General features: G+C 45.9%; 2 protein-coding genes across 2 annotated transcripts in view; one reads left to right on the top strand and one right to left on the bottom strand.

The window, feature by feature from the left end:
- Window positions 1-17788, top strand: part of KCNB1 (potassium voltage-gated channel subfamily B member 1) — a 115914-nt gene that overhangs the window by 72692 nt on the left and 25434 nt on the right. The window lies entirely within an intron of this gene.
- Window positions 8620-17788, bottom strand: part of LOC311445901 (somatomedin-B and thrombospondin type-1 domain-containing protein-like) — a 76532-nt gene continuing 67363 nt past the window's right edge. The window contains exon 7 of the transcript XR_014698660.1: window positions 8620-8749. The gene's annotated coding sequence lies outside the window, so the exon portion shown is untranslated. The remainder of the gene's footprint in view (window positions 8750-17788) is intronic.

The following is a 17788-nucleotide window of genomic DNA, read 5'->3' as shown; positions in this document are numbered from 1 at the left end:
AGTTAAAGTACCAGCAATCACCAATTTTCAGTAAAATGAAGTGCAAATGTCCAAGCTGGGAACTACAGGCTGACATTGCACCCACATCCCCCTTCCTTTCCAGAACTGGCCAAAAAGGCCAGCAAAGGCCTCCACATGCTCCTGCTATAAGAGCTCCTTGCCAAGGCTCCCTCTTGCACATCTTCCTGGTACCCTGGTGGCTGTGCTGGGCTCTTAGGCTGAGCAGGGGGAGCCACATCCAGCTATGGCTCTCAAGGCATGCCGTGAGAGCAACTCCAAATCCAGATGGTGTGAACCAAGGGTTCCCTTTCTTACAGTGGCTGGGTTGTTAAGAAACTGTTGGAAAAGTAAGAAGAGCCACGGAGCAGTTGATGGCACAAAAGAAAGATTTACACCCTGTCTTTGAGACTCAAGTTGTGGAGCATTTTTCTGTTAGGATTAAAAATGGTTTAGCAAAAAAAAAAGCCTCTGTTTTTTCCCTGGGGAGAATATCTCCTAGTTACTTCAGTAATTCCCAGAGAGGGATTTTCTGAGGGTCTCTGCTCAGTGGAACATTTTTGGAGTTGCTCCTTGGAGGGCAGAAGTGGTCAGCAAGGGATTTTTATTTTATTTTTTACAGTACTTTGCAGGGAAAAATGGGAATCATTAGTTCACATGAGAGGGGTCACGTTCAGGGTTCAGCATACGTGTACACTCCCCACAAGCAAAGCCTTTCACAGGAACAGCAGTGCCAGCGAAGCAAGTGAAGGAAGGGTTGGGGCTTTTCTTCATCCCACACCGAGGACAGGAATGACCTCATGGCCTCTGTCCCCCAGCTGGCACCAACAGAGATTTACATTGGCAGCACTGACCATGCAGTGCAAAATGGTTTTTAAAAATAAATTTGTAAGCAGTCACTGGCCAAGTTTGCCAGTGCTCGACACGATGGTCATGGAAACAGCCACAGTAATGGAGAGCGGTGATGGAGGGAGGGAACATTGCAGAGTTCCCATTAATGCAGAAATCCTTTTCCAGAAGCACAAAACTGAGACTGAGCAATGCATATTTGGGATAAAACCAAGGCCATTAATCTTGGTTGGACTGAGTACTTGCAGCTCCTATTCAAAAAATGTTTTGAAGAAAAAATCCCTGAAACAAAGCTTCAAAGATGAGAGGGAGCCTCTGGTGTGTTTTCTTCCTTGCTTGCTCACATGCAGTATAAAGGGGAGATTTCTTCCTGGTGCTGGTTGATAACACGGCTATTGCTGCCAGCACTGAATAGCAGATCAGCACTGATGTAATCAGGGTCATTAAGCTCATTAGGTGTGTGTCTGGAGACAGAGGCTGTGTATGGAAGGCAAGGGAAACCCAGTCCCAGTGGTACGTGCATTCAGCTGCTACCTGAGCTGGAAGAAGACCTCCACTTGCTGGGAAGAGCTTGTCAAACTAAATCCCAAATTGTTGCTCCTTGGACTTCAAAAACAGGATTACCAAGGCAAAAACAGCATCCAGGCTTCAGGATACAGCTGTACTGTGCACCAGGCAGAGCAATATTTCTGAGTGTTTATGTTCTGGTTTGCTTTTGGAAGGTGTAGGGTTTGATAAACACACACGTACACACACACACACACACAAACACACACACACAATAAATGAAGGATGAACAACCAAGGATTCTAGAGGCCAGTTCTCCCAGCACAAAGTCTCAGCAGCCCCCTGACTTCTTGCAGCACTCCCTTTCTGCCTTTCCACGGAATGCTGAAAAGCAAAAGGCAGCTAACTGCAAATGAAAGGCAGAAGTGTACAGACCTCAGATGATCTTGTTTTTTCCTGATTGTTCCAGGAGTTGACGACAAACGCAGCCTCTCGGATGATCCATTGTGTAACTGATCCATGCTGGCATGGACCACAGCTGACCCCTTGGGAAGGGGAATGTCTGTGCTCGTGTCCGTGCTTACGCGCTGGCTCTCGCTGCGGTAGATGAGTCATTGTTCACCGTTCATTCATGAAAGTCAAAAATGGCACTTGGAAACTTTCCAAATCTTTTAGGAAAATGAGGCCCTGGACTACTGACTGGTTTTGCAGCAGACATGAGGACAGGACAGACATATGGCATGCACTGCAGTGAGCTGCAGATAGTCGAAGAGCTGTGATGGATGGCACAGTGCTGCCTCTGCTCTGTCACTGGCACATGTCTTGCATGCTCTCCCATGGAGCTGACACCTCAGAGGCTGGTTTCTTTCCAAAGGCATGGTGATAAAATATCTATTGTGATTAGGATTTTTTTTTCAAGAAAGAAAACACATCTATCCAGCCCTTTGCCCTTTGGCGGCTGACATGAGCTCTTCTTCAACTGCTTAACCCAGGAGATCCGTTTTGTGAGCAGGGTGTCACTTCTCATTTACCTAAAAGCTCACAATACTCCTAGTGCTTGCAGATACTGCTGTTGTTATGGCAACAAGGTTATTGATGCATAATAGATATGTACTTTTTTTTTCAATGTTTTTAAGTGGAGAAAGGGCCAGAGGGGCCATAAAATGGAATGGGAAACCCCCAGACCCATACACATGTTAATAGGTCTTTGAGACCTCTTTTCTTTTCTCTTTTACTAGGCTGATCTGGTTCAAGTCCCCATGACTGCCCTTAGAGCAGCCCTACATCTGTCAGGGACAAGTGACAGCAGAAGGGCAGTGGAAATATACCCAGGAGATGCCAGCAGCCCTTTAAATGCAGGCTGAGTTACAGAGCCTGTAACTAACCAAAGTGACATTTGCCAAGCTGCCTTCATTCATCTGACCCTTTACTTAAATCAATTAGTAATGTATGCTTTATCAATACCACTGTTCAATTATTAATAGTGAGGCCAGCAAAGAAAACTCAGCATCCGTAGTGTCAAACCCAGGCTGACAAACAGGTTCTATAGCTAAAATTTCAATTTAGCTAAGTAAGTTCTCCTTTAAATTCTTTCTGTGTTTCATCTGCCCATTTTCTATGGCAACCAGCAAGGTCAGAGAGACAAAGTGAGGAAGTCATCTCTGTTACATTAGATGGGGCTCCATTAGCCACCAGAAAGCCTTGCATGTGAAGGATTTTTGCATGAAAAGGGCCCCTTGCTCGAGAACAGATGTGGCATGTGTCCTAGCAAATCTTCCTTCACTGGAGGAGTGTCTTCTCAGGAGCTAAATCAATTCTATTTACATATGGAGTCCAAAGAGCAGAAAAGCCCTCCACAGAAAGATGAGAGTAAGTGGCTGCCTGGAATTCATTGTCAGATAATGATCCAATCTCCCAACAAATAAAAAGCTTCTCTTTACAGCTCATGCACTCCACTTAACTTGGCCTTGCAGATGCTCACAACAGCCTGCCTTTAATAAAATCTTCGCTTTGCCAGGGCTCAAGTACCCAAGATGCGAAGAGTGGCTCTGGGAGTCTCTGTGTGCCCAGCACTACAGGCGTGCAGTGTCCTGGGCATCATGGCAAGAAGTGGGGAAGGAAGGGGTTGGGTGAGAACAGCTCTCTGAAATCAAGTTAATCCCTCCCATGTCAATGCCTGAGGCCATTCCTGCAGTGCACTCCCATCCCCTCCCCAAGCAGAAGTCAAAATATTTTTGCCAGGGGAGGTTCAGGTTGGAAATGAGGAGACGTTTCTTCTCAGAAAGAACAGTCAAGCAGTGGGATGGGTTGCCCAGGGAAGTGGTGGAGTCACCATCCCTGAGGGTGTTCAAGGAAAGGTTGGACCTGGCACTTAGGGACACAGCTTAGTGGGTAATATTGGTTGTAGGGGCATGGTTGGATGAGATGAACTTAGAGGTATTTTCCAACCCTGATGATTGTATGATATGCCTACGACTGCAGCGCTGCACACCCGGGAGCGAGGAGCACCGTCCTGGGGAAAAGCAGGGCACGTGAAGGAATAACAATACTTCACTCTTATGTAACTCCTGCCTAAAATACTTCAAAGTGGGCTCACAGGTAAATAATTAAAGATAATACAGAATTAGCTGTCATTTTGAATGTCAGAAAATAAAGTTCTCCATTGCTTCTGTGGCGGTTAGGTATTGAAACACCAGTTCGTGAGCTGAAGTGAGGCTGTGTGGCTCCTGAAGCTGACCAACAGAACACAAAATGTGTTCACATAGGTAAATCGGTCCAGTCAATTTTGGGGCCAAAAATTATTTACTGACAAAAATTCATGAGTAGCTCTGAATAATGAACAATTGAGAAATTTCGGATTCACCCACAGGCTGTTTGCAAGGGTGGGGAGGGGGAGGAGAAGAACCAACATTTATTGTGTAACTTATTTGTGAATTAATCACTCTGATGTTCTCTGAAGCCAATGGGGTACTTGCATAAATAAGAGTATTCATGGAAAAGACCAAGTCTTTAATGGCTCTTTGAGAATGGGAAATTCATTAGCTGAAAGCGCTGATTATGAATCAAAAGGATAGGGAGGGGAGAAAATCAAGTCATAATTAGTCACTTAAATTGCATCAAGTAGAAAGCAACTGATTTTAAACAAGTCCAAACAAAGGGGGAAATGATTCGTTCTGATTAAGTCAGTCTCTCTTGCCCTTTTAAAGCTTTATGAATTAATGTCAATAAATTATGGCTCTTGGGACTCAACCTATAAAAACTGCATAGAAATACAGGATAATACAACATCAGAGAAGTGAATTAGACACAGTGGAACAGAAATTAAATGCATGTTTATTAAGGAGGTATATAATGAGTCTCACGTCACCCAGATATTGACCAACTGTCTCTAGTCTAAACTCTCCATCCTCTTTGCTCCTGTTGTTACTGATTCTCTCTCTGGCTGCTCTTCTAATGCTGAAGTCAGACCCAATTTGATCACTGATAAGCTTAATTACACTGCTGAAGGACTTCTTGTAAAACTAAGTGATCTGAATTAATTATGGTGCTGGTGAATTATGTAGCCTGCACACAGAGACCCATTCAGAGTTTTCTGTCTTTCCCATTGCAGCATGTGATCTGGATTTCCTGGAATCTACCTTTCAGCTGCCCTCAAAGGGATGCTGCAGGGAAAGGCTGTGTCTGGGGTGTGGAGCTCTTTTCAAAGCAATGTTTTGAAAGGAAGGCAAAGGAAGAGCAAGCAGTGTTTGCTACAAAATGGGACGTGCAGGCATGCCACTTGTGGTGCCAGTGTGGTGGTATCATTATTGTTGTTGTCACTACTGCTTTTAAGGAAATACCAATAACATGCTCAGGGCTCTCTCTAGCAGACGTATTCATCAGAATTGTATCATGGTGGTCTCCTGGCTGGGACAGAAATGAGACTGACTGTATTTAACCTAGAAGGTACTGAACCTCTGCTGGTTCGGTCCAAAGAGAGCAGAGTTAATAACACCTCATGGTAAGACTGATTTTATCCAGGGTTTCCCAGCATTTTGCATTAAAGAGGAAATTTTCCATTTTGTGTCCAGGTACTGGAGGTGGATAAACCCAGTTCAGCAAAGCACTTGAACAGATGCTTCAGGCTGGGTCCACGCAAGTCCTGTTGAAATCTGTGAGACTTAAACACGTTCTTGAGCTGTTTGTCAGAGACCCATGGGTCTGCTCAACATGTGGCATGTACTCTGGGGTTTCTTACAGCTGGCAGCCTCACCTCTGGAAACCATACATTGACACTGGGCAAGGTTTACGAGCAGGTGGCAGTGTGGTGGTGCTAGCAAGGCAAGGAGTCCCTCAGCAGGGACCTCCCCAGGCTCATAGGACGGTTGAGCTTCTGATCGTCTCTGCTGGGAAATGTGCTGAGCTTTGCCTGCTTGTTTTTCCTCCACACATTGAACACCCTCAGAGAGGCCCGGCAGGCTGCATTGCTACCTGCATTCTGGATGCAGAAGGCTCTGCTTTACCAAGCTGATCCATTCGCCCTGTCCTGCCCTGGTCTATTTTGGGTCCCCATAAATCTCCCACAGACATCACCTCTGTCACAGCCTGTTCCCCAGCCCCTAACTCTGTAGATGCTTCTTTGTTCCAAATGTAATTGCTCTTCATCCTTTTCTTCCTTTTTTTCCTGCTGTCTAGAACCATAGCTCATCATCCTACACTTCTCATTATCTTAATTAAACCAGGGCAGATCAGCAGCCTGTTCCATAACCTGACATTGCCCTGTACAATTTCTGAGCTCCAAAGATGTGAATTAGTGTTGAGATACCTCCTTGGAGAAAGCTGGCACCTTGGTTCCCTCAACTCTTGGTAACGTGGTTGTCTGAGGAGGGCTGAGCTCCAAAACCAGCAGAGCACTCAGGCATGCCCATCACACAAGGCAAAACCTGTCTTCTCCACCACAGTCCAGTTCCTTCCCAGTGTCTCTGGTGCTGCTGTATGGCTGCTTTGGGTAACTGTATTGCAGACTACCAGATCTATCTCCTAACCTGCTCACAGCACAGTGGGTTAATGGTTGTTTTGTTAGCTTTAACCACATTTCTCCATCCTAAGCTGCCACCTGGCAGTGAACCTCAGCACCCAGGCATGGGGTGAGGGAGCTGGGACTATCCCTGGGGAGCAGCAGGGAGTGCAGCAGGCTGCCCACACTGCGTCCTCTGGCCTTTGGAGTGGTTTTGGACAATGCCTGGGCACAGCTTGTACCCTGCTCAAGTGCTTTCTAGAATCTGGCTTCTGGGAGGATGAGAAGGGGAAAAACAGGAGAAAAGATTTCAAAGAGACAATGTTATATGGTCTTTTTTTATACCACTAAGGATAAGAGCGTTTGGATCACTTACTTATCTCAGCTTGTCACAGAGAAAGTCCTTGGGTAAAGCTTCAGATTTCAGAATGGGGAAATGAGAAGAGGAGCACATGGGGCCGGCTGTGACCCGGAGGGGGTGTTGGACTCAGGAGCTGTCCCCACCATCCCCACAGACACACACCCGTGTTTGCAGACAGCCCTGAGCAGATACGGGATAGCCTTTACCTCCCAGCTCCGTGTCTGCACCTGTTGATGATAATAGCACTATTCGGTTCTTCCAGGAGAATTACCTGATGTTTAATTAAGCAGTGTTTGTGCAGTATCTAGGAAGGCCCTGCTGCAAACATATGGCGAACAGCCCCAAGCTGCATCAGTGGGGCAGCTGCTATTTGCTTTGCACAACAGCAACAGACCGCACGGCGCGCTCCACCTGCTTCAGGATGAGTTATGGGAGAAGGGAGGGAGCAGCATCAGCGCATCCATTTTTCACAAAAATCATTGAATTTACCCAGCCCCAGTGAGCCCCTGCGGCCACCCCAAGAAGGGGGTTTGCATCCCAGCCCCTCCTTCATTCTTCCCTGTAAGGAGCAGTGACATTTTGTGGTGGCAGGATGGCTGCTCCATTGTGATAATGGAGTCTCAAGGACACATTACTGGGAGAGTTTACAAGCCTGGCTGTTTTTATTCTCCAGGCTCAGGGCTTATCTTTCAGCCTTGTTCTTTACCTGAAGTACTCTCAGGGCAACAACAATTGGGGGCTGAATGGAACTCCAGCAGGCGAGAGGGGCTGGGATCGAAACCTGCAGGAACATTAGCATGGAATTAGACATGAGTCACCAAACACCTTCCCCTAATGAGCTTTGAAAGTGGAGCACCATCTGGCCTCACCTTCAGCCTGGGTTATGTCAGCACCCTGCGGTGCTCAGCTGCACCGGGGGGGGGGGGGGGGGGGGGGGGGGGGGGGGTAAGTGTCCTGGCCCTCCGCACGGCTCAGCCCTTTGCGCTTTGAGCCTTGTCCTGGGTGGCTGCTGCTTTGGGGAGAGCAGCTGGGGGAGCAGGACCACCAATCCCCAGAGAAACACGGTAATTCAGTGCCAAACATGGGCTGGAGAGAGGAGGGCCGTGCAGCCAGGCCATGGTGATAGTGCCCGAGCCTGCAGTGCAGGGAAGCTGCTGGGCACCAAGAGGGCCACAGATCCACCACAGGGAGATTTTCCTGCAGTGCAATTACACCTTTCATACCTTGAGTAAAGGAGATTTTAGTTCCCAGAGCAAACAACTGCCTGCTCTGGTTGTACAGGGAAACGCGGTTCTGATGGTGGCTGACATTCTTCTCCAAACACCGCCAGAAATTTTTCCATTTTTACTCCGAAGTGAAAATACATTTTTAAAACATGCCATTCCCCCTGCTGTCTGGCCACTGCAAGACACTCAGCAATATTAGCAAAGCTGATGGCTGCTAAATGGCCTTCTTTCCAACAGTAATGAGCTGCATTTAATAATGAATTAAACATCATTAACCGGGAAGTTTTTGGTGAATGCTTCTTTAATATCATTGTGCAGCAATTATCACTGGAGTGAATAGCTCAGCTCTGTCCAGCTGCACCATTTGTCATTATTTGGAGGAGCAGTAAAATCACTCTGGTCCAGGAGGGCTAATATCGTTAAGTGACACTGAGTAAAGTTTAACAAGTGTTTCTGTTCATCATGCAGCCCAGAATAACGAAGATGCTTTCTTCTGCTCCACCTTGCTTCTGAATCCAGATGACCCAGCTAGCCTGGTGATATTTCTGCAATCAATAAAGGCCCCTCTCAGTATGGTCTAATTCATAGGCACATGAAGTTTCTTTATTAAAAATTGATACACACAATTAAACAATGATAAAAGATGATAATGGGCGTAATGAGGCTGTTTGCTATTTGCAGTCTGTATTATACAGTGCCATTCCATAGTAATGAGACCTTCCATACTTACTTGTCATTTGTAGTTAGAGGGTCAGAGTCATGAAAACATGTTTGGTGCTCTTCCAGAAATCCTTCCCCTTAATACAATAGTCTCTAGAAAAATAAAATAAAAATAAAAAATCAAAGTAACAATTCACTGCTATTTGTTTGATGTTCTCTTACTGCTGTAGCTGAGTGACATTTTTTAGCAAATTGTGTATTTGCCAAAACACTCCAGTTCAGGAGGAGCTGGGGGCATTGCCCAGCTTGCAGCCACGGGGAGTTGTTCAGGTTGCAGCAATGAGATGTGTGATTCAGGGGTGTCTACACATTTTCTCTGGACAGTTGTGAAAGGAAGTGGTTCGTTCTGATATTTTCTGAATGAAATGGTTCCTCCCTTTTTTTGAAATAGTACTAAGGTAACTTTTCTTGTTAAGAAAATAAATAATAATAGAAACAATAGTAACAACAGTAACAACAACAGCAACAATAATAATAAAAGCCTAATTTCAGTAATCCAGAACAAAACAAAATTTTTTCTTTAGGCAAAGCAAAATATTTTGGGTCAAGCCAAAGTGCTGTTTTTCAGTACATTCATTGAGCTGAACAGTCCATTATTCAGCAGCACTGCTCCTGTCATCCCCACCTCCCAGCTGGAGCGAAGGCTCAGCCTCCCTTGCTGCCTTTTCAGTTGGGAAGGGTGAAATGCAAGGAAGAAACTCTAACGTGGGGGACCCTCCCGAGGGTTTTTCTTCTTGTAAGCTCTGCGGTGTCATAGCTGTGTGCCAAGTATAGTGACAGAGTGATAAGGCATTTCAAACTACAGCAGTTTCTTGGGTCTGTACCTGTGTGTAACATTCAGCAGTGATGGCCCTGCAACAAACAAATCCAACCATGAAGTAGCTATAGCAACAGCAATGTATAGTAAAAATGTAGGCACCAAAATGTTTATGGGCAGAAATGGATACATGTGATTTAATTGATTTTTAGGCATCCTGGGCAACTGGAGCTCCAGGCTGAATACAGCCATGAGCAAACTATAGCTGCAAAATATTACAAGAGGGTGAAATTATTGCATGAATTACTTGCCAGACATCCTACTTGCTGGTTTCCAGTAGGAAAGGTGATGTGCTACTGATCCCATTCATGGGACCTGTTGGAAAGTGGTGGCTGTGGGGCCAGGAGGTCTTCCCCAGGGCAGCAGGGTTGCTCAGTTCCCAGCCTGTGCAGTGTTCAGTTTACGTGAACATTTGTGTTCCCAATTGCAGTGCTGTTAAAACCCTGGAGGGGTTTCTTCCTCTCTCCCCGTGCACCCCTTTGTAGCCTCAGCAGCAGCCCAGTCTCCGTAGCACAGGTACCAGCCTGGGCAGGGGGGCACAGGAGCTCCACTCACTGCTGGGATGCTCCTGCCAAGGTGCACTCCTGCAGGTGCTGAGCCACTCAGAGCTCTGTGCAAACACCCATTTACTCCCGTTTACTCCCCGCTGGATCAGGCGTGAGCACAGGCTGATCATCTCCTCTTTCTTCCTGTACAATGATCAAAATATTTACAGCTCTATGAGTGGGGCTGGCAGCAGCCCCAAAACTTTGTTCTTGATAGTAAATGTCACATTTAATATTGATGATGTGGGCTACTCAAGTCATACTCAGATGAGTTATTAACCATTGGGAATGACATCTATAATAGGAAACTCCTAAAAGGTGAGCTGCCTTATATGTGCACATCACTTCTTTTTTATAAAAGATAGAGAAATCCAGGCAATTCACTAAAAATATATGGATGCTGTTCATTGTTATATGGCCAGGAGAACCGATCTGCTGTCCAGGCTGGTTTATTGTTCACCTTAGCAGTGCATAAAACTGTGCCCTGCGGGGGAACAGAGCGGTTATTTTATTTTCTGAGCAAACAGAGCAGGGAGCAATGCTGCGCCATGCCACCGGAGCCAGGTCCCTGCTGCCGCTGGCCCCCAGCCAGCCCAGCTGCCTCGCGTGCGGTTCTGCTTCTGCTGGTGGAACGGAGAACGCTGGAGGTTGGCACCTTGCTGAATTTTCCTGAATTGTGCAATTCTTGAATTTTCTTTTGATTGTGCACTGAAATTAAAATAAGCAGTTTCACAGGGATTCAGGCCAGCACTAATATAGTATGAATGAGTTGGGCGCTGCATTTTAAAACCACTAAGAAATAGTTGGGTGCGCAGTAAAACTAATTTGTAGTTGATGTTCTACTGGGACCTACCTCGAAGAGACTCTGTACTTTACCAATATTATAGAAACCAAGAAGGGAATATAAAGTTACACAGAATGTGAGCATTTATAGCTTGTCATAAAAGGGTTTCTTATAATTTTTAGATTAAATTCTCTTCTAGGGTATGTTGGTGCAAATGTTGAGTATTCACAGAAATTCAGTGATTTGATCAAACCGTACTATCAGCTTCATCAACCACGGTGTTAATCAAGTCATTGGATTTGATATGAATATTCCACATTTCACCGCGTGATTCTCACGTTACCGAGATGAGTAGATGCTCTGGGCTGTGGTGTGGATGGTTATTCATTAATCCTACAAATCCATTTAAGCCACCAGTTTTGCAAGGCTCTAAAACACAAACAAAGTTCTATAAGGAGTTGTGTTGCCCATACTGGGGAGGTGTGTTGTATGGCAGCTTCAGCAGAAAAGGGACTGAGAGTACGGACAGACCCAAGCTGCTGCATTTGATGTGTTTTCACATCGCTCTCAGCCAGCTAGCAAGTTTCCAAGGAGAATACATCTACTGTGCCCTATAGCTGGCTGAAAAAAATAAAATAAAATCAGAGAAGTACAATGTTGCATTAATCTTCACTTTCAAAAATAGCAGTATGGGTTTCAAGATGAAGGGTGGAAATGAAGGTAGAGGAAGCTGCAGCACAATGCGAGAAATAGCTATTCCTCTCATGGTGCTTCTAAAGTTGTCAGAGCCCACTTCGCTTCATTCTATGTTGCTTCTCTAGTAAAGAAAAATGCAAAAGCCACAGCAGAGGCTGGTCCAAGTGCACTCCGGTGCGACCTGGAGCCCCCTGGCAGCTCCTGGCTGCAGCTCTTCTGGTCCAGCGGGGGCTTGCAGCTACTTCAGGTAAAAGAGGCAATAACTATCTGCTCTTCTCACTTCTGTGGTCTCTTAGCACGTCACAGGCTTGCTGTGTGCCAAAGTCTCCCCTGACTCATTCCTTTGCCCAAGCCAAGAAAAGCCAACCTATTTGAGCAGCAGCTATTAACCTTATTTTACAGATGGGGAAACTGTGCACAAAGAGAATAAATTATTTACCCAAGGTCACAGAACAAATCCAAAATGCCATAATTAGGAAAAAGACCCAGAATGCCTGATTCTCCTTCCTGTGCTTTAGCAGCAAGTGCTATTTTTCCTCCTGGCTGTGACTTTCTCTTCCTCGGGCATGCCGTCATCCACTTGCACCCCTCTCTGGACCCTTTCTCATTTCATACCCATCCCACTTCTGCCTTCCTGACTCAGCAGTGCTCCAGTACACACAAACCAGTCAGCTTCGTAGCATTGTGTCTGGCAAAGTAAGATTTGCATTTGACTCTTAGTAGTCTAAATGTAAATTACACACTTGTGTTGAGGTGCCAATTTATACTAATTTGTGCTCTACTTGGCTTTGGTAAAAGCTACCTGAGAGACTACAGCTTTTTTTAACCTTTAATAACGACAGGGCTTTAAGAGCTTGTTCTGTAAAGTGGTGGAACTGATTGTTTCATCAGCCCAAATTGCCAGAGAGATAAGCTCAGTCTATGGCCACACTCAAGTCTTTCAGTCCTGTGCACTTCCAGCTGCCTGGGCGAAGTGGGAGATAACTCAGGTTGTCCTGGTGGCCCTGCCAGGGGCCCTTTTGCCTGTAATCAAGTGTGAAAGCATCAAGAGCAGATAATACATCCAAATGATCGTCAGCAGTATCTTGGTCAATTCTAACTCCTTGGTGCTTTATCAGGGTGAGGCTTTTCACAGGACACAACACACGGTGTACTGCCAAAGTCTGCAGGTGAATGTGCCACATTTCTGTGAGGCATTGTCAGTCGGGAAAGAAAATACATTATCAAACTTTTAAAACATTTTGGCATTATTTTTGCAGAATCAAATCAGAAGTGAATTTAATGTGCAAGACAGGGAGCAGCCAAATGAAATCCTGAATGTGGTGAAGGTCTTAGGAAAAGCAGAAAGGTCTATCAGATGAAGGAGCAATCACCAGGGTTAGAAGTTAACTTCCTGCAAAAGAAAATGCATGTAAATAAAAAGATCACAGGCACAGGGTGTAATTTTGCCAGATGCAGTAACTAGAGGGCAATCAGCATGAACCAGGTGTGTAGTGAGACCTTCCAGAGCCCGCATGCATGTTCAGCCTGGAAGCAAAGAGCTGTATTTCCAGCATCTCAGTTAACACCATTTCCTAGAAATTCAAAAGCTTCCAATGAGAGACTTTAGGATGATTAAATGTTAAAGAAGAAGAAGGAAAAGAAAAAGAAAAAATAGAAAAGTACTATTTCTCCCTGGTTTTGCAGCTTGCATTCAGGGAGAGGAGCTTTGTGACCTGGAGACCTTCCTTGCCCCAAGGCACAGCGAAGCCATGTTTCCTTTAGCAGACACAAAGGGGTGTGCAAGGCCCTCTGAACCTCACAGGAGTGTGCAGATGTGCTTGGCTGCCTTTTCTTGGTCTTCTGAGAGCCATCTTGAGATATGTTGGGAATGACAATGACGTCCCAAGAGCTGCCAAAATATCACAAGGAGCAGCTGGCAAAAAATGTTCCAACCTCCCAGTGCCCTTAATATGCCGTAAACAAATCTGCTTCGTTTAAGCTACACACAAGGTGGGTAGGAGACTCGCTCCCAGATTTATGAGGTTTAATGGTTATTATTGCCCTTACCAAACATAAGAAATGTAAAGCACTTAAGGAACAAATATCACGGGGATGAAAATACTTGAAGCCTTCTCAAGTTGTTGCTAATGTTTCAAAAAGACCTAGAGCTTCTCTTGAAGTCTGTAAAGGAAAACGTGTCACAAAATGGCTTTCTTTTATCTTTTTGGCCAGTCAGAACAGCAAGAGACTGTGCCATTGGTGCATTTGCCACAGACCACAGGTAGAGGAATGAGATATTCACACCTTTTGGCTTAAGGTTTCAGGTACCTACCTTCTGCCAGCCACTCCACTTAAGTAACAATGACCAAAGCCAGCTCATTTCTTAATCATTAACAACTCCCATGAATACTTGAGCATCTGGAAACTAAACCAAAGGATGCTGCAGCAAGTCCCTCACTCCCAGGGAAGCCTTGAGGTCAGGGTTGGTGCCCTCATTTACAGGATTAAAATCCCAGAGTGTCCCAGTGCGGAGGTGGCTGAATTCCAGTGGGGAGGAGAGCAGCCCAAAGGCAAGGACACATGGCCTTGCCAGCACTATGGAAACTGTCTGGCTTGGAGCTGCTATGAAATCACCATGAGTTATTACTACGGGACCCTGACAGCTCACAGCGAAGCAGTCCTGAATTATTTTGCAGTGCTCTTTTTTGTAAGTTCCTCTTGCACAAGTGCAAGTTGCAGAGAGAAGGTCTAGCCCTGGTCTGTGGCTTTGCCTGGGCGTTACAGCTAGGTAGGTGGGTGCTTTGTTACACCAGGGATAATCAGTGCTTATGTGCATGTGAAAAACCCTTACACCACTTTCCTGCTCTTTGTCTTCACGGAAACTTAATCTTGCATTCAGGGTGTTAAGGCTAGCAGTAGAAATCTCTCCCCTCTGCATCCTTGCTCCTCTCACCCTCACATTTCATTCACTAATGCACTGAGTGGACATTTCCAAAATGCAGCTGTAGGCACCTTTTCTGAAGAGCCACCCTGCTCCTGCAGCCTCCCGCACCCCAGGACTGCAGCCCAACAGCAGGCATCATCTCTCTTGCTGCAAGGCTTGCCCCAGCCTGGAAGGGCAGGGATTAGAGCTTGGGCTGGCTCTTCTGGTCCCAAACATGTGCTGCAGCCCTCAGGGCTCCTCTTTCTTTCTTCTTTTTTTTTTTTTCTGTAGGAAAGGACTGCCATGGTGTAGGTGTCCATCTCCTGATAGTTCCAGCTGCCTTTTACAGTGTTGGTTAGCCCTAACCTAGACCAGGATTTCTTTTGTTCATTTTGCTGATGCCTAGTCAAGCCCATGACCCCATTAACCCTGTGCCTGTATAACACAGGAAATTGGAAGGCACAGTTTGGCATGACGGGGCAGCCAGGTGTGACACCCATATATGAGCACAGGGTCCCAGGGGGTTAGGATCTAGGAGCTGTTGACTTCACCAAGCGGTAGGAGCAAGGGCAGGTGTAGAGCCTGACTACCTGTGTGGAGCTGGCCCTCGGCCTCGCTGCACCTCTTTAATTCAAGTGGTGACTCATGGCCTGGAACTATTAGGTAGATGGCATATACAGTTAGTGAGTGGTGTTTTTCAGTGCTCATTTTACTTATTGCATTATATTTTGATTTATAATTTTATACTCAGAGCATTCCTCTCCTGGGCTCCGTGCGTCCTTGCCAAAATTAAAAAGTACAGTTAGCAAAACTAAAGCCAGCAGATGCTCAGAGCTCTCGGTCAAAAATAACCAGCCAGAGCTGACTCTTTTTTTCCACCAGTTCTTCATACATTTCCTGTTCTCCCTGCATTTTCTTTCCCATGGATCTCAGGACAAGGAGAGCAGCCCCCAAACCAACTGCCTGGCTCCCCAACAGCAATGCAGAGAGCAGCAAAACAGCTCCAACTCCTTCCCCAGATAAGGAGCAGCATTTGCTGGTAGTCCCAAGCCTACCAATTTCATCTACTTTGCACTCCTGGGAGTTGTTAGCGCTGGGAGAGAGGTTTGTGTAATTGCTGGGTGGAATTTGCAGGTGCCTTTGGGAGGTGATGCAGCACAGTGATTTGGTATCTGCTGGACTTTCTTCTTCACATACATTCAGTGTCCTGTGAGGACAATCGGGGGCACGTGGGGTGGGATTTCTGGAAAGACGACAAGGAACAAACTGTATAGCTGGTGTCTTACACTGAGGTATGTGTACAAGCAAGATAAATCAGACTAGCTCCAGAACCAGTGCCCTCTCCTTTCCCGGGGCAGTGGCTGGTAGGTGCTACCAGACAAGATGAAGCCAGGAACTCAGAAGCTGCCTTTCCAGTCCTCTCTTAAGGAGTCAGCTCAAAGGGCTCTGCTGGAAAGGGCTCTGCAACCAACACCAACAAATCATCCACTAAAAAATCCTCCATGGGGTTTTAGACAAGGTGAGGCAATATTTACAGATTCGCCTCTACCAAGTATGAGTGACAGCTGGCAGGACGGCATCCAAAGAGGCAGTCAGAGAGTTATTAAACCTGCCAGCAAAGAAAGCACAATTTCATAATTATTTCAGGCTTCCCTTGGAGATCAAAGAGCAAAGCTGACATGGGGCTGGTAGGGAATTGTCTAGATTTAGTGTGAGGCAAGAAGAGGCTAACGCTGCGATTACTGCTGGAAATGACTGATGGGGGAACACCTATGGAGCCAGGAGCTGATTAAGGATAAAAAAGCCTTGCCTTTTGCTATTAGTGAAGTAAAAAGGAGACGCAGTCTGGAGGCAGTAGGCTTTCATGGGAATGCTGCAGCAGGGAGCAGTGCAATGCTCCAGCGCAGTCCCAGCAGCTCCCACAGCGTGACAGCACAGGTTGGCTGAAGAGGCTGCTGGGAGACATGCTAATTGGGGTGAAACTTGGAAATTTCCATGTAATTCCTGAGTCTTCTTGAAAGCTGCCCATAGAAATTTAAGTTCCCAAAAATGTAAAAATTTTTTTTCATGTTGCATTAAAATTTTCATCATTTAAAACGTAGCTTTTCAAACACAGTAAGAAAAGACAATACGCACCATGTGTCACCCAGGAGCTACATTTCTAGGTACATGCATGATCAGGTCTTGTCCAGTTGGGAAGGGCACCAAGCCACGTGAAGGCAGAGGAGTCTGTGGGGGCAATGGAGCAATATCCTTATGGCATAGCTGTTAAGAGTGAGGAGGTGCAGGAAATGCTTTTCTTGTCTGAAATAATTTATAGAAGGATTTGAAAATTATCCTTTCCCAGATTGGGTGATTTTCCCCCACAGACCCTATGTTTTGAGTCTGAGTATTCAAGACATTTTATTTCAGTATTTTCAGACCACTCTATCTCAAAAAAAAAAAAAAATCCTGATTTATTTAAAATTAATTAATAAATCTAGGAAAATAAGGTATTTTGAGCTCAAAGGGGAACTTTTCATTAAACACTGTTGAAAGGGAGAGTTCTGGACATTCAAAAATATGCATGTGTTTTTAAACCAGACCTTGAGAAGCCAACTCTTGTTCCCAGAATATTCCTGCTTTGATAAATGAGCACATTGTGACAAATGTTGCTGTAGTATTTCTGGCCTGGTCATGTTCAGAGCAATCCCACTGATGGGTCAGGTGTCCCCACACTGCTCCTGGAGCACAGAGGCACAGGGTGAGGCAGCGGGGTGGAGCTGCCTGCATCTGCCTCTTCTCTGCACAGCCTTAGGTGGGCCACGGCCTGGCAGCACCTCACCAACAACAAATGCGCTCAGAGAGAGCCGTGGCCTCTCGCTGTGTGATTTTGTAGCCGGGGAATCTTTATACAGAAACCAGCCCAGGCTGCCAGAGGAATAAGGTCAGTACACAGGCTGGACAGCACACAGCAAAGCTGGGTAGAGGGGGGCTTTCCCCTCTGCTTCTCATGCAGCCACAATTTCTTTTCCCACCAGTACTGCTGGCTGCTGACAGGCCCGGGGAGCATCCACATCCTCAGTCCTAGGGAGAGCTTTGCTTTTTTGGGGACAGATTTTGACTTTTGTTGAACGAGGACAACTATAGCTGCAATTTTTGTGTGTTGCTGAAGCTTCCAGACAGCTACTCGTGCTTCCTGAAGGCAGAGGGAAACCCAATACAGTTGGTATCCAAATCCAGCAGAGAACTGTACCTCTGGCTCCAGGACAGCCTGATTCCTTTTGTTAGGTCACTTTAAAGAAATAGCAGTTGCCTTTGTTGTGATAGAGTTGCTTGAGAATTTATCCATGTAACAATCGAGACAGGAATGTAAGAGGATTATAATAATGTTTTCTTTGGCTTG

Source organism: Aythya ferina, assembly GCF_964211825.1.
Source record: "Aythya ferina genome assembly, chromosome: 16".
NCBI lineage: Eukaryota > Metazoa > Chordata > Aves > Anseriformes > Anatidae > Aythya > Aythya ferina.
The sequence above is the reverse complement of the archived record's forward strand: the minus strand, read 5'-3'. Positions and strand labels throughout refer to the sequence as shown.